Here is an 18,105-nt window from a genome sequence, read left to right as displayed (position 1 = left end):
TTTTACAAGACAACCATTATTTCTTTTTGCAGAATTATTGTTTTAGTTAATTACTATTCTTATTTCATTACTGCAATGTATTATAACTGTTGTAACACGGAGTAAGGGTTTAGTAGAAAGTAGATTTGCATATACTACAGCCTTTAATGTCTTTAGAATTAAGTACATACAGTACAAGGTCACCTTTGAAATAAAAGGACTTTCCTGGGTTGACAATTTAATGTGGTACTCAACTGTTTAATCAGTAAACAATAAGAGCAGCCAACAGCAGCTAGTTTACCTCCAACATGATTGAAGAATTGCTCAGCCATCACAAGATCAAGCATAGAACCTCCACTCCCTATCATCCACAAGCTAATGGGAAAGTGGAGGTGACCAACAAAGAACTAGAGGGCATCTTGACCAAAGTGGTGAGCAATAGTAGGAAGGATTGGGCAAAAAGACTAGTTGAGGCCACCTGGGCTTATAATACCACTTGGAAGACCACCACTGGATTCATACCCTATGAGCTGGTCTATGGGAAAAAGGCCTTGTTGTCCATTTAATTTGAATATAACACATTAAGGATGGCAACCCAACTAGATCTGGATCTCAGTCGTGCACGGAAAGAGAGATTGTTCTAGTTGAATGGTTTGGATGAATTCAGAATGTAGGCCCTCCTACATACAGAGGTAGTTCAACTTCAGAGGAAGACCTGGCATGATAAAAATATGAAGGAGAAGCAATTTCAGGAAGGTAATTGAGCATTGTTATATGATTCTAGGTATAAAGACTTCAAGGGAAAGTTAAGGAAAATATGGATCAGACCTTATGTTGTGGAAAGATGCCATGATAATGGTTCAGTGCAAATAAGAGCCATAGATGAAGAAGCCATTCCTTTGCTTGTTAATGGAGACCTTTATCAAAACAAGAGTTCATTGATGATATTAATAAAAAAGTGATGATACTGGAGCAAGTTCCAGCTCCTCCCTCTTAAAATCACTGAGAAAAAGAAAAAAGAACAAGGACTCAGGTGAAAACCTCCATGAGGGGCATGAGTCCCATCATTGGGTTGAAAACCTCTTGAGGCAGCTCAGTGGTGTCAAAAAAAAAGAAAAAAAAGAAAAAAGAGAATAAGAAAGATCCCTGGGTGAAAACCTTTCTTGAGGCGCCCAAGGAAAACAGCTAGGGTGAAAACCTCTCAGAGGAAACCTAGTTTTTTTTTTTTTTTTAATTAATAAATTAATCATGAAATTTCCATTTGCAGGTCAACAAGAAGGACGGTCAAGGAGAAAGGGAGTATCCCAAAGAGACCCCTGTCACTCACATATTTATTTTTCAACTCATTACATACATCTCGCCATCATTTCTGTCGTTTTTTCACTCCATTGCTTCAATTTATAAAAGGACTATGTTTTCTACAAGATCCCCTGTATTCCTATAGGATCCCCTGAAAACCTACAGGATGATCCGGTAAGAATTACAGTGACCCAAAAATCCTATAGGAAGAAGTCCAAAGGAAAATGATTGACTTGCTAGGCCCCTAAAATTCACCCTCTTCATCATCTATCACCACACCTTGTCCACCATCATCATCCCTACACTCACCATTAGAAAAAAATAAATTTCAAGAGTATTTTTTTTCCAGTCTTCGAAAAAAAAGGGAAACAAAGAGGAATAGAGAGCATCACCTAAATATTCCTTGCTTTCCACACTCCCACTCCTTCTTTCCATCCATGTAACCATCCTCACAGCCCCAACAAGAAGAATGATTAAAGAGTTCTGAGGGAGAAGCAACTACAAGACATCCTGTAGGAAATCCTATAGCAGCCTATCCCACATAATACCAATCATACCAGCAATAAGCCTTCAGCATGATGATCCAAGAGCTTCAGAGTAGCAACATCATACCTTCAACCACAAGTACCTGCACAAACAAAGAAGCCATTAACGGACAACAAGAGGAGGAAGAAGAATAGCATGCAACATATACAAATAACAACACCTCTGGTCTTCGACAACTGCAACATAGCATTGGAACCATAGGTAAGTATCCTGCTTTCTCTCTCATATGCATCATGTAGTAAAACAAATGTAAGGGTTACGAGATATTTGGTTTATAAGTGAAAAGGTGGCCAGTTAAATTGGCCACCTTCATTCAATCAACACGTGCACAATCGGGTGTCCTCTCACACGTGGTTGCAATCAACTCAAAGACAAAGAAGGAGTAGGACAAAAGTGGTTAAAAATATATATCCATAAGGTGGGTGTTGGTTACAAGGAGTGGGAAATGATAAGGTGGTAGTGGGGACCAATGGTTCAAAAATGGAAACGTACCTTTGCTACTAGCACACCACCTCACCCCAAATCAACATAAGAGGAAATAAAACATGTTAGACTCTCTCATAAAACAATAATAAATCCAAAAATAAATTAATTAATTAAAAATTCCAAGTTAGGAATTTGTGCCTAACTCTTGGGTTGTTCCTCTAAGATAGGAGTTAGTTTAGGTAACTCCTATATTGGTGTGTCTGGTGAGAAATTATCTCAACCAAAGGAGAAATTATCTCAACCAAAGGTGTCTAAGATAGCACGCACTATCTTGACAACACTGTCTCTCATCTATTTATTTGTAACATTATATTCAATTATTTGTGTAATGAAAATGTGTAATGAGAGAGAAGCATGAGGCTTCCGCCTTTTTCCGTCAATATTGTGTCTCTGATTTTTATGTGTGATTTATATATTTTTCTGAGTTAATGTCATTTTCAATAAAACATTGTTCCCATGCATCCATGCATTTCACTTCTTCTAAACTCACTCACTCAGGTCGCTCTCATACCCAGGCAACCCACCGGAAGAAAAACTCCATCGTTTTAATGCATAGGAATTCCTACAGGATACACAGACGTTTTCTATAGGATTGGAAGAGAAGAGTTCACAAGGGATATCATGGGAGTTGGCCACTACAAACAATCTAATGAGGTATTCTCTATAATTACATCCCTCTTTACAAGTAAACGAACCAGAAATCCTCCAAGTTTGAGTGAATTTAGCAACTGTGTAAGGAAATTACATACACAGACATCTCTATTTTGGTTCTGCATTTGAAAATTGTTTCAACCCTCTCATCTCCTGAAACTTCACCAGCAATATGACATGAGGTTTAATAGGAGAGACCCCACCAACACTGTGAGAATCCAACAACACCTCCAAGTGCTTGAAATATGCACATGAGATATTTGGATGGGGTTTTTCAAAAAATTCAGAGGGCATGATGATGAGGTGGCTCAAGAATTTTCTCTCTCCCTCACTCCACTCACCAAAATTCATGCCACTATTGTAATAAGGGGGCTCACTATAAATCTCACCCCTAAGCTCATCAGCAGAGTCACCACACTTCCCCTAGGAATACCATGAAGGAAAGAAGACAAAGGAGATAGACAAGTTGCCAAAAGAAAATTATTTTTAGAAGGTGAGGAACACGCTAAGGACAAAAATGGAGTGAGGGAAAGTCTTCCATATCCATGGAATGAGGTAGGCTACCAACTGATCAAATACATTTCATGTGAGGGTAGGTATAGTGTGGTCTATGGCTATCATTTCAGGATCCTTGAAGAATTGAGATTTGGAGCAGAAACACCCCCTCACCAAAGGCTCATCATACCATACTCCCTGCTTCAATCACTCATAGACTCAAGCATCAAAGTGGAGGGAAATTCCCAACAGTCATCTCACCATGGGTTAATTAGGATCCTTATAGAAGATTCCCTACAGAACCTCAAAACTCCTATAACATGGTATTTTTTTAGAGACATGCCAGCAGAGGATGACATCAAAGCTTTCACTTATGATGTTAGTCCTACTATTAGTGAAAAGGAAGTAAAACAGGAAGAGGAAGACACAGAAAGAGATAAGGATGAGATGGATGAATAATGAGATGACATAGAGGAACATGAAGAAGATGAAGAAGAAGAGGGAGAAGAGAAGGATGATGATGAAGAAACCGAGGATGATGTTAAGGAGGAAACTGATAGAGATGATGAAGATCTATAAGAAGAAGAAGACAAGAAGGACATAGAGGAAGAAGGCAATGGAAAAGAGGTGACAAAAAAAAAGGAGGAGTCACCTAGGGTGTCTCTAGAAGCCACTGAGAGAGAGGCAGTAGCTACCCTCACTGCTCTTATCACCACAATCAAGAAAAAAGGAAAAAGGCAGAGGTAGAGGTAGACCCCATTATATTTCATGTCAAGGAAAAGCACAAGAATAAGACAAGGGAAACCTAAAGCATCAACCAAAATTCCTATTGTGATTGAGGACTCCCCTACAAAAAAGAGAAAGTGCCTTCCCCTAAGTCCCCTATCACCTATGTGAGGAGGCCTACTACGAGATCAACTTCTTCCAAGGCAAAGGCAATCCTACAGGATACACAACAAAATCTACAGGAAGCAAAAAGAGTCCTATAGGATACTCTGCTGAATATACAAGAGACACAAAAAATGGAAAGGAAGGTAGGGGAGCAACAAGAAACTAAAGAATAGGACCTAGAGACAAAAAGAACCCAACCCCCAACCTAACCTGGACTCCTATTACTGATTTATTAAAGGAGGCAGGATCATACCTCAAAAATTTTCCATCCCACTGTTCTTCGAACTTGAGAAGGAGAGGGCCATAACTCACCAATGGATGCAGAGCGCCAAATCAAAGGGGGTGGAAGACATTGGTTTCATGGAAGAGAAAATCAAGGAGATGGATAGAGAGCTAAGTGGCTTGAGGATTAGATAAGCTATAATGAGAAATCAACTAGGAACAGAAAATGCATGGTTGAGGGGACAACTGCAAGAAAGAGAGAATCAATGGGCATGTATGTCCAGTCTCTCTTTGGAAGTAATCTAGTGTAGGATGCTATCTAAATCCTATGCTCTCTACCTCAAAGAAAAATGGTTGCAGTTTTAGATTAAGACCCTAGCACAGAGAGGCACCATCCCATTTCAAGACTACAAGCAGTTTATTGATCTTTTTGATCAAAGTACACTAGAAGATAGGGCCAAAATGGTTGAGTTGTATTTGCACAACATGGCCCTCACAGACATGAATGTATGGGACCCTAATTCCAAGCTAGGAGATCTACAATTAATGGCTTTAGCATCATGGATGAACCATGAGGAGTCAAGAGCTGCAGAGATGAAAAGGATATTGGCAAGAGAAAAAGCTGAACCTCTTCTGATCAGAGATGAAAAATAAGATCCCGTGGCCCTCATCAGTACCAATAATTTGATTGCAAATGATCCTTAGGTGGCACCTAGACATCTTTTTGCCCAAGAGAAAGAAATTTCACATTTTGAGGAGACGTTCAGGTTGCTAGGAGATGATAGTATACATACTTTCCTGAGGAGATGGAACATGCTGCCATACAGCTTAAAGATAAGAGAATATCACTCTCCTCAAAGGTTGAGAGAGGCACTCAATAGGACACCTATGTATAAGCAACTATGCAAAGGTTCAAGGTCAATTGGATAGGCCTAAAACTCAGTCCACCACTACTCTTAGGGATGCTAGAAGGGAGAAAAGAAGAAGATGAAAAGAGGCAGTGGGAGGAGGTAGAAAAGAAAGTAGGCTTCTATGAACAAGAAGAGGAGACCACATCAGAGGCATGGGATGTCAGATAGGCCATTACAACCATGAAGGATATGGATATTGATTAAGTTACTCAAAGGATGAGCAACACTTTTAGTAGGTGGGTGATGATGAGCCTCATCATTGGGTAATTATATGGGCCTTAATTCACCTCCTAGCTTAGTCAAACCAACTTTTCTCATAAATTATTAAATGTTTTTTATTATATTTTGTTTATGAGGTGAGTTAGAGTTGGATATTATGCTTTGTCGTCTAATATGCATTGAATGTAGGATTAAAGGAGAAAATCAAGGAATTTTTCCAAAGACTAAGGTCAAAAATTGAATGGGACAAGGCAGAGGGATCGTAGGAGGTAAAACCTCCTCATTTACTACTCCTCCATTTGAATATTCCTCCATTCATCACATCAACTCAGAGTGCAAATAGCCAAATCATGAGGAATAGAAGGCAGCTGACCAAGTGAGTGACAAAGCACTAGTTTATCTCGAGTTTGGGAGCCGAGCCTCCCTAATTTTAAGGAATTCATAGGGTACTTTAGATGTATAAGTAGAGAGGCCTAGGACCTCACTAGGATTCAGATTTTTTATTGTAAAACTCTAATCTATTTTTGCACTGCAAAGCTCGTGACAGTTCTATTGATGTAATTTGTTGTTTTGGTAATAAGAGTGAGTTTTGTTTTGAGCCAGCACTGAGTTAACTCATAGGATTGAAGCTCTTCAGTTAGGGCCCAACCCTAGTAGCAAAGGCTCCTCTTTATTATACATGTATGTTTAGTTTAGATTCATATCTTCATTGTTAATTTGTTTTTAGATGCATTTCCATTACAAGTAGTGTAGATTAGATTGGTTGTTTGATAGTTTACTTCTATTTGTTCCTTATTTCAAGTAGCAAGTTAGCAACGAGAAAAATGATCACCACAAGGTTGTTAGTAGATATCTCGGCCTCACTTCCTCCCTCTGGAACCATGACTTGAGGAAGGGACCCTTAAGCAGCCCCGAAAACACAGATTTCTAGTTCTTTTATGAGCTTTGGAGTTTGTTGTCGTTAATTCAGTATTTGGTTAATTTTGCAAGGTAGATTTCATTGTCATGTTTTTCATCTCCATTTTTGCAATAGATATCACTCATGCTTTCATTCCTTTTGGAAACTTTCTTCATGCATAGTATAGGCAGTTGATTCATTAATTCTGGTTTTCCAGTTTATGAAAATGTATCTTGTTGAATAAGCTTTTTGATAGACACACATGTTTTATGCAGATAATTTGCTTCAGGAGGAGACTAAGACTTCATAGCCAATAGCCACCCTTAGCCATCCCTTGTTTTCACCATCACCTTCACTAGTTTTCCATCATTTTTCATAGAAATTCTCCCAAGCACATTGAGCGAGTCTAGTCATCTATTATCTTGAATATTGACTCCTGAGTGATCCTAGACCTTATCCCACTCCATTCTGCCCATCACACACCTTTCCTAAGCCTCCCATCACCTCCAACACCTCCCACTGAGCTCTCAGCTATATCCTGTAGGTTTCCTATAATTCCTACAGGATCATCCTGTAGGTTTCTAGTACATCCTATAGGTTTTCCTGAAACGACCTGTTTTGAGGATTGATTGATGGAAAGCCTCTAGGAAGTCACCAAAATCCTCCTAGGGACCCTCCACACCATGAAACCATTTCATAAATGTTCCATCCATCTTCAAAAATCCTTAATATACCTGCCACATCCATAAGAACAATTAGTTTGCATACTTGATTTTTCATAAAAAGACCAAAAAAACAAAAACATATTTAGTTTAGTCTCTTTACTTGCACATCAGTATTGTTTGATGCTTCTTACTTTTGTGACTTACATAGTAGCATTTGTTTCATGTTGATTTAGAATTTTTGCCTAGCATAGCTTCTTAAATGGTTAATTAGGGTATGGTGTGATTTAACATTACATGTTGACCTCCTCCATTAATGCTATAGAGTAATCCTCTTAGAGTAGATTTATCTCTCTTCCATCAAAGAATCGAGTTTCTTCTGACTCCATAGAAGTCTAGCTTGGAACCCCAATGGTCTCTCGCCAGCATAACAGTGACAATAGGCAGAACCATCACTTTTACTTGTGCATATAGCACTATCACCTCCAAATTTATACGAACCTCAGGTTAATAAGTAAAGATGGTAGCCTAGGAGTTGCAACATCCTTGCTGCAACATTAGCGCTCATCACATGCCTGCATGGCCCCTTCCCTACATCATTTATAGTTGAAGTATTGGAAAATGTAAGACAAAAGGAGGCCTATTATTTCACATATGGCTTTTCACAGTATCATCAGATCATAATTGTGTAAGAAGATAGACATAAGACAACTTTTTCTATAGAGTGGGGCTCTTAACAGTACACGATGATTCCTTTTGGCTTGAAGAATGTGTCTTCCATCTTTTCTAGAGTTGTAGTTGCAACCTTCAAAGAATATATACACAAATTTTGGAATTTTACTTCGATGATTGGAAAGTATTTGGGTTGATGAAGAAGCATGTGGTGAGCTTAAGGTTGACGCTAGATACATGTAGGTAGTACTATATATCATTGAACTTGAATAAGTGTATATTCTGCACACCATTTAGTATACTATTGGGACATGTAGTTTGTAAGCAGGGATTAATGGTAGATCCTGTGAAGATCATAGATATTGTGAACTCGTCAGTACCTAAAACAGTGAGACAACTACCCACGACACTGGGACACACTAGCTACTACAACAAGTTTATAAAGGGGTATGCATAGATAACTACGCTAATGGAGAAATTTTAGAAGAAAGACATGACTTTTTAGTGGAGTGAAGAATGCCAGAAGAGCCTAGATGTATTGAAAGAGAAAATGGTAACTGCACCTATTATGGTTTTCCCAGACTGGAAGAAGGAGTTTCATGCACATGTTGATGCATCTTGCATAGGTTTGGGTGTAGTACTTGCGCAACCAGGAGTAGGAGAAATTGATCATCCCATAGAATTTGCAAGCAGAAAATTGTCCAAGGTAGAAAATAACTATAGCACGATAGAAAGAGAGGGATTAGCTATGGTATATGCATTACAAAATTTCAGGCACTACTTGTTAGGAGTGCATTTCAATATGTTCACCAATCACTCTGCACTGAAATATTTGGTGAATAAACTGCTTTTAGGAGGAAAAATATGTCGATGGTTATTATTGTTCCAAGAGTATGATTTCAAGGTTATAGTGAAACCAGGAAGATTGAATGTGAGACCTAGTCATCTATCAAGGATAGAGACAGGAGAATAACTCACAAGTATCGAAGGTATCTTTCCCGATGCACATTTATTTGCAATCAGAGTCACATACAATCACTTCACGGATATTATTTAGTTTCTGGCCCCTGCAGTTGGCGAGTCAACTGGGTGCGCCCTCCACCTACCGTGCAAAGTAGCAAGTCATGAACTGAAGCATGGAGCGACCAAAGGATGAGGCATATTACTTATGTGCGGGCAAGGATTGGCATTCCACACTTATATGGCAAGTTGGGGAGCTCGTCATGCCAAACCGACCATGGAAAAACACAAACGGAGGATGAGTTGGGTGGGCAGTCTCGTGCCATGGGCGGGCCAACCACACAAAAGGCATTGGAGTATTTGCAAAGGCGCGTGGTTGGAGGAGTATGGAGGGTTGGCCAAGGGCGCAACCTCCATGATAATCATCGTATAAGTATATGCGATGGAGCTGCCATTTGGGCATCGAACATCGATCTTCAATCATCCAAATGGAGGTGCGAGTAAGTGAAAAGGTCGTAGCGAAGGCGCAGGTTATGCGCCCGCTCGTTGAGCGGTGTACACAGTTGCACGAAGGTTGGAGGAGCGGTTGAAGGTGTGGGTGGAAGGCATTCTAAGGCGATGTCCTACTAAACTATTGAACGATTTTTGGTTGTATTTCGGGTGAAGGGTTGTGCATGGGTACGCCCGCTCGTTTTGGCAAAAGACTTGTGGGTTGTTGGGTGAGACCACTGTGTCGTCTTGCACGGGTGGGCGCCTGACTTGGTTGTAACAACTGTCGAGTTATACTCCTGGTCACTTGTAAAAATTCTCTCTCATATAATAAAATATTTACTTGCATATGAATGTGTTCATGCTGCTATTCTATATTGTTATAATGTTAATGGATTCTGCACATTAATGTTATGTTATTCATGAATTAAGATGAATGTTATGGCGTAGTTCGTAAAGTAAGCTAACAATGGAACATGTTAATTACTTAGGCAGTGCCGCACCCGACCAGTTTAACAAAAAAAGAATTGGGGGCGTGACAGGTGGTATCGGAGCAGGTTCACAATGGGTGAAGCTAGTATATGATGACGGACACAGAGAATAGACATGTATGCAGGGAAAAGTTATGGAGAAATCGTGGATGAACAGTCTGGGTTTCGTGGACTTGATGGTTCATGGCAAGACCATTTAAGCTCTGGTGGACATGAGGGCCACTCATAACTTCATGATGACATGGTTAGCAAAAGAGGTTGGACTAATGATCTTCCCATCGAATGTGGAAGTCAAGGTGGTGAACTCTAGACCTAAAGTGGTGGGTTTAGCACACAAAGTTCCTGTGATAAAACACTGGAAGGGTCAGTTGGACTTCACAGTGATGGAGATGAACGACTTTGATATGATACTAGGACAATATTTCTTGAAGGGAAATAAGGCAATTGTTGTCCCCTTCTGTGATGAGGTGGTGCTGGTTGGACAGTCACAAACTTGGACTTTGCCCACTCATAGGCAAAGGAGGGAAGTCAAGGTGCATCACATTTCTACACTAAGTTTGGAGAAGGCTATGAAGGAGTCATAGATGGAGACATATGCGGTGATGTTCAAGGGAGTCGAAGGTGATGGATTGGGGACGCCTGTTCCAACCGAGATTTCTGAGGTGTTGACCAAATATGTGGATTTGATGCCTGATGAGCTACCAAAGAAACTTCCACCAAGGCGTGCAGTGGACCATAGCATTGAGCTTGAGTCGGGAAAGAAACCCCCATCTAAAGCACCTTATTGGTTGTCAGGACCTGAGTTGGAAGAATTGAAATGACAGTTAAAGGAGTTAGCTGATGCAAGTTTCATTAGACCTTCAAGGTCCCCCCTATGGAGCTCTGGTATTGTTCCAATGGAAGAAGGATTCGAATGAGCTACGGATGTGTTGTGATTACTGTGCACTAAACAAGAAGACGGTAAGGAATAGGTATCTTTTCCATTGGCTGTTGATTTCTTTGACAAGCTTGCAAAAGTCCAAGTGTTTTCCAAGCCAGACTTGAGGCATGGGTATTATCAGGTGCGGATAGCTGAAGGAGACAAGAAGAAGACTGTGATAGTAACAAGGTATGGTAGCTTTGAATTCCTTGTTATGACATTCAGGTTGTGTAATACTCTTGCTATGTTTTGCAATTTCATGAATGATGTCCTATGACCATAATTGGATTCGTTCGTAGTAGTGTACTTGGATGATATAGTGGTGTACAGTGAAAACATGAAGGATCATAAGAAGCACTTGGCGATGGTGTTCAAGGCATTGAGGGAAAATCAGTTGTTCTTGAAGAAGTCTAAGTGTGTGTTCTCTCAGACCAAGATTCCGTTCCTTTGACATATAGCTGGTCAAGGCTACATACTGATGGAGCCGAGCAGAGTGAAGGTGATCAAGGATTGGGTTGAACTGAAGAATGTCCATGAGATGAGGGTGTTTTTGGGCATGACCAACTACCAATGGAAGTTTGTAGAGGGGTACTCCAAGGTAACATCATCACTGATAGACCTATTGAAGAAAGACAAGAGATGGAGTTGGATGGATAAATGTCAAAAGGCATTTGATGACTTGAAGAAGAGGATGGTTACAGAATCAATACTGAAGTTGCCTGACTTTGAGAGACCATTTGAGGTACACACTGATGCTTCAGATTTTGCCATAGGAGGGGTTATTATGCAAGACAGGCATTTGGTGGTGTATGAGAGTCAGAAGTTGCAGGATAGAGAAGGAAGGTATCCAGTCCATGAGAAGGAGATGAATGCAATCATTCACTATCTTCATGTATGGAGGCATTACCTAATTGGGAAGTCGTTTGTTGTCAATACTGACAACGTTGTAGCAAGTTATTTTGCATCACAATTGAATCTTTCTGTGAAGCAAGCTTGTTGGCAGGACTTCTTAGTAGAATTCGACATGACTATCGAGTATAGACTGGGAAGACACAATGCAGTAGCAGATGCCCTTAGTAGGAAGGGGCAACTTGCAGCATTGGAAGGAGAAGACAGGGCAGAAAGGAGTAGGAATCAAATTCAAATGTCAGAAGAGATGCAGAATAAGCTCAAGGAAAGTGTTGAAATCGATACTTTGGTGCAGAATATAGTGAAGCAGATAAAGGAAGGGAAGACATGAAAGTTCTTTCTAGCAGACAGGTTCTTGTTCTTTGGAAACTGACTCTATGTTCCGAAGTCATCTAGACTCAGGAGGAACCTTTTGAAGGAGTGCCACGACTCAGCATGGGTTGGCCACCTAGGGCAGCGTCGTTCTTTGGCATTGTTGGAGAGAGGATTATTTTGGGAGAAGATGCGAGAGGATGTAGAGGAGTATGTACATACGTGCATCATTTGTCAGCAGGACAAATCAGATAATCAAAGACAAGGAGGACTGTTGAAACCTTTACCGATTCCTGAGAGACCGTGGATGAGTGTCTCGATGGACTTCATTTATCAATTGCCATAGGTTCAGGGGTATAGTGGGATAATGGTCATGGTTTATCATTTTTCCAAGTATGTTGTCTTTGTTCCAACAAAGATGCCTTGTGGAGCTGAGTGGACTGTAGAGTTGTTCTTTAAGAACATAGTGAAGTATTGGGGGATGCCATTAAGCATCGTGTCGAACTGAGATCCGCGATTTAGAGGCAGATTTTGGACCACATTGTTCAAGTTAGTTGGGACAAAGTTGTTGTTGAGTTCAAGTTGCCATCCGCAGATAGATGGATAGACCGAGAGGATCAACACATTGCTAGAGGATTACTTGAGACATTATGTGACAGCTGATCATAAGAATTGGCCTGAACTCTTAGATGTTTCTCAGTTTAGCTACAACATTCAAAATATTTCTGCGACTGGGTACAGTCCATTTGAGTTGGTGAATAGATAGATGCCAGTCACATTGCATACCGTAGTGGCAGGAGGTTTTTTGAGAAGTGCTCATGCGAAGAAGTTCATGAAGGCTTGGGATGAGACCTTGGAGCTGGCACGGTTGCACTTGCACGAAGCTGCAAGGAGAATGAAGAAATGGGCTGATAAAGGAAGATGGGATGTGCACTTCAGTGTGGGAGATATGGTGTTTCTCGGGATTACCGAGGAGCAGTTTCAGCCACCTAAGGGGACTACGAGCAAACTGACATGGAAGTACAAGGGACCATTCTGAGTGAAGAAGAGAGTGGGGGAAGTTGCTTATGAGCTTGAGCTTCCGCACCATATGCACATGAACCATCCGGTTTTTCACATGAGTCAGTTGAAGAGATGCAGACTTGATACTGATCATCCAAACAGAGCTGAACCACCAAGATAACTAGATGGAATTGTGGACAAGCTAGATTTGGAGTTGGAGAAGGTTTTGAGCTTCAGAACTACAAGAATTAGTTGCCACATGAAATAAGAATTTCTGTCAAATGGAAGAATGCACCAGAGGAGGAAAGCTGGGAATCGGAGGACTCACTTTGGAGATGGAAGAAAAAGATTAAGAAGTATGACAGGAAGATACTGAGGAGGTCGGGATTGTCGAGGGTGACCACGATTTCAAGTGGGGGAGGATGTAATGCCCTGCGGTTGGTGAGTCAACTGGGCGCACCCTCCACATACCGTGAAAAAGTAGCAAGTCATGAACCGAAGTGTGGAGCGACCAAAGGATGAGGCGTATTACTTATGTGCAGGCAAGGATTGGCGTTCGACACTTATATGGTGAGTTGGGGAGCTCATCATGCCAAGCTGACCATGGACAAACGCAAACGGACGACGAGTTGGGTGGGCGGTCCCACGCCATGGGCAGGCTGACCACACAAAAGGCGTTGGAGTATTTGCAAAGGCGCACGGTTGGAGAAGTATGGAGGGTCGGCCAAGGGCGCGACCTCCATGATAGTCATTGTATAAGTATATGTGATGGAGCTGCCATTTGGGCATCGAAAATCAATCTTCAATCATCCAAATGGAGGTGCGAGTAAGTGAAAAGGCCACAACGAAGGCGCAGGTTATGAGCTTGCTCGCCAGGCGGTGTACATGGTTGCACGAAGGTTGGAGGAGCAGTTGAAGGTGCAAGCGGAAGGTGTTCTAAGCTGCCCTGTTAACGGAAAAAGTGTCTATTCAGAACAACCCTATCCCACTAAGGTGTGACAGTGACCTTAGAAACAAATAGAGAAAACTACTTTCGTATTCTTCTTTATGAACTATAAACGAAGAGGAATATGATGAACCAACCTGTGTCTTGCGCTGGTCCTTTGATCCAATCTCTCTCCTCTTTGACAGCTTCCAACTACCTACTCCCTTACTTGCCCAGCTTCACCAAGTTCCTATAAGATCACAGAAGAAGAAAACTACACAAAGACATGGATTTATATTCATAAATAGCTTAGGATCAGATTTAAGCTAAACATACAAATGTAACAAAGATCAATGATACACAAGGATGTAGGAGAAACTCAAATAGTTTTATTGATATAACAAGAAGATCCAGGAGGAGTTACAACCGATGATTCCTGATCCAGCATCAACCTCTTAGCAAAGAAGCCCCTCTTCACCTCCAACAAAGCATAAATCACCCAATACTCTGATATCTATCTCAAAACCAACAACAATTCTCTGCAATGTACAAAATTCCAGCCTCTGGATCTCTAGGATGAGGGATCCATATATAGATGTATGCAAAGAGGATGAGTCAGCTTATGATTTGACTAGTGGCTTCTCTCTGTTAGTTCTTGCTTCCACTTGGAGACTGAGAGCCTCTTACTCATCCTTGGTCAAATTCAGTGAGGCAAGTGTCATTAGAGAAGATTCTGGAAGCTTCCATTGTCTTTCCACCTCGTGGAATGGCACTGCCATTTGTCATTTCCCGCTCAACGCACCCTGGTACTGCATTTAGGTGCGTTGCAACGCACCTAGCTAGTGTATTTGGGTGCTATGCAACGCAGCTAGCTAATGGAGCAGCTGAAATGATCCTGATTTGACTGATTCTGAGTAGTTTCTAGTGGAGAACTTCTGGGAGAAGCTGTAATTTGTTGACCTTGTTCCTTTAGGGGTCGGAACAACACTTTTAGGGACTTAGGATCCCTTGGTTTATGGACATTTCATGCTTAGAGCTGTAAGGCACAAAAATGTCTATAACAGTTGCCCCCTAAAGTATGAGGCCGTTTATCGGGTGAAATGCTTTATTAGGAGGATCCGAAGTTCTTTCAATGCTGGGAGGAGACCTGTAATAAGATACAATACAATACATTATCTTCATACTATTTTTCATGATCTAGTTGAGGCGGGCATTCCCATGCTCAGCTTTATAAATTCATTTTCATGTACATAGGACAGACAATCGTCTAATGGTAGACTGATGATTCTGGTAGAGCCATCATCCTTTTGGTAGGATGATTATCTGTGCTGCAATGCTGTACATTTCAATGTCTTTATTTTTCCTGAATATATATCGCAGCCCGGATGGATGAAACTAGATCCGGGGTTTTCAATCGCGTCCGATCTTCACTCGAAGTACAAGTCGATCCATGTGAGAAATGTTTTGAAGTTGAACATGGAAAGACATCGCTTGATTACCAGTCAATGATGTAAACCGTTAACAAGCGTGAGAGGAATCACCGATAATGATGATGACCCTCAAGGTACTGCAATACAATTCATGTGGTGTGAATAAAGGACTTGGCGTCGAACACCACGCAAAATCGTTCAGTCGAAGGTCATTGATGTATACCTGTCGCAGGAAGTGAGAAACTTGCCATTGAAGCATGCAAGCTTCAAAGTACTGAATGGGGTGTTCCTAGATCCACTTCTTGGATAATGAGCTGATGTCGACAAGAAGCGATCCGTCAAAGGAGGGCCTTAATGAATCCCACATCAATGACACGGAACGGAGCAAATGATTTTGATGGAGGTGAAAACAATCTGATGATATATGGTTTAGGATGGCGGTCATGAAATAATGAAGTATAATGTATGGTAGTGGATGGGACACAGGTGACTTCTCTGGATGACTTCTCTTGAATATGTCGGCGACACTTATGTGATGGATTGGTAGCATTTACCCCAAATGTGGATGGTATGGCGTGACCATGGTGATGTGACCAGTGAATGAAACAACCCAACCCGATTCGGACATGGAGTGGAAGTGTCATGTTCAAGAGCGACTTGCTACAAATAAAGATTCTTTGAGTTTTCTTCCCAATTTTTCCCCAGTCATTGCTGACCAATACCTCTTTATTTTTGTCAAGCTTGAGGAGGATAACATATGCTTGTTCTATAATTTTCCCTTCGGGCAAACCCATCGCTATGTTTTAACGAGCCTAGCGATAGTGAAACTCGTTCTCGTCTAAAGACAAGTTTGTCGCTATTAATCTTTTTAACGAGTCTAACGACAAAGATAACTCGGTCCTTTTCATTTTTAGAGAGTCTAAAAAGGTACATAAAGTTAACTCCAAAATTCCTTTTTCGTCATCTAATCCCTTAAGTCCGAAAAAGTATAAAACAATACAAAAGGGATGAATTTTCGATAGTTTTAACGAGCTGAACAAAACAAGCGCTCGATCTTTTTGTGCAATAATCCCTCAGGTCCAAAAAGATTAAAATCTAGAGGAGGGATAGCACTTCCGGTCGCTTTAACGAGCTGGAAGGCCAAAACTCGGCAATCTTTTCATATTTTACGAGTCAGCTGAAAAGAGCTTAAAGAAGACTCGTCTTTTGAGGAACGAGTGATAAAATGGGTAGCAGCTGATTCCAGGTAAGGGTTGGAATTTTCCAATCACGGCAGTGTCACAAGGATGGCTAGTGAAATCACTCTTCGCAGCTGTTTCTCAAAATGGGTAAACAATCAAATGGAGGTGAATGATCGGCCAATGGAAAAGTGGAGGTGACGGTGCAAACACGACCAAGGCTTTAATGGCTGAAATGCTACATTCACGGTGGTTATTTACCGGGGAATAGTTCATTTTTTAACGAGTTTAAACGCGGGTGGAAACATTTGCTCATGTCTTATGTTTATTTTTTAACGAGCTTGAACTATGTGCTAAAACTGCTCGATTAATCCAGTCATATGATAAGAAAGTCTCATATAAAAATGGAAATTTTTAGATTTTTGCCCCATATCCTTTCTTTATGCAAGTTAGGAAACGACTAATCCAAAAAACAGATAAATAATCGCTCTTTGCTTGCACTCCAAAAGGTTTTCATGCCCCCAGGTATAAAATATGGTTTCAAGGTTACCCCTCAATTTGCAGACAAAACATTTGTTCTATCAGGAGAAGCCTACCTCTTACAGGTTACCAAAGATTGCCTTGCAGCAAACACAACACTTCTTCGGCGATATCTACCAAGATAAACAAAGGTGAGCGACGATGCCCGCCACTCATATAACTTTGACAAGAGAATCTTATTCTAGAATAACCCCTCTTCCATTCTCGAACGGGGTACAGACTAGTCATATTCTCCCGCGGAAACCTACCCTATACCCGAAGTTTTTTCTGCCAAAGCAGACCAGGACGCATGCCCCCTGGGTTTCAGTCATATCCCTCCGAATTACTCACGCTCATTGGGAGGAATAACTGGGGTTTGAGACATTTCTTGCATGAAGAGACCATTTAGGGATGGTATACGACTATTTGCTATACGTGATCCGGGAAATGAAAGCTGGTCCACGAGCTTGACCACTCTTCCTTCGTGCGGAAAACACATTACTCTAAAGAGTGAGGAGACAATGGCTCCCATGCAATAAATATAGTCTCGTCCAAGGAGTAGGTTATAATCCAAGGGTCCTTGAACTACCATTACGTTCATGCGAACTGTCTTCCCTCTCAATGTTATGGGCACATCGGGAAGGATCCCTAAAGGTCGACTGGTTCCTTTATCAAAGCCTGTCAGATTTCTCATCTCAGGCAAAAGCGATGGTGAACCAAGCGCTTTCCAAGCAGTAGAGGAAAGGATACTCACAGAAGCCCCCTCATCTATGATGGTACCAGCCATGACCATTCTATATATTTGAACGATAATTCGGAATGGTATGCTTGCTGGTAAACGGGGTCTGCCTAGTTGATTCCAGTCGAAGGAGACAACTAGGTTGCTTGGAGGTGGGACCGAGTAGACGGCCGGGTATGGCTCTGAAAAACTTCCTTCCTACGGTAAAGGAATGGGTAGATTACCCCCATGTTCGTTAGAGTCTGTGTTGATGAAGAGAATTTGGACGGTGTCATCCTTGTTCTCTTCAGTGACTGTATCA

This window comes from Pinus tabuliformis, chromosome 1_1 (assembly GCF_031772625.1).
Source record: "Pinus tabuliformis cultivar Carrire ecotype Pingquan chromosome 1_1, CPIR1, whole genome shotgun sequence".
Classification (NCBI taxonomy): domain Eukaryota; kingdom Viridiplantae; phylum Streptophyta; class Pinopsida; order Pinales; family Pinaceae; genus Pinus; species Pinus tabuliformis.
Note: the sequence above shows the minus strand (reverse complement) of the source record.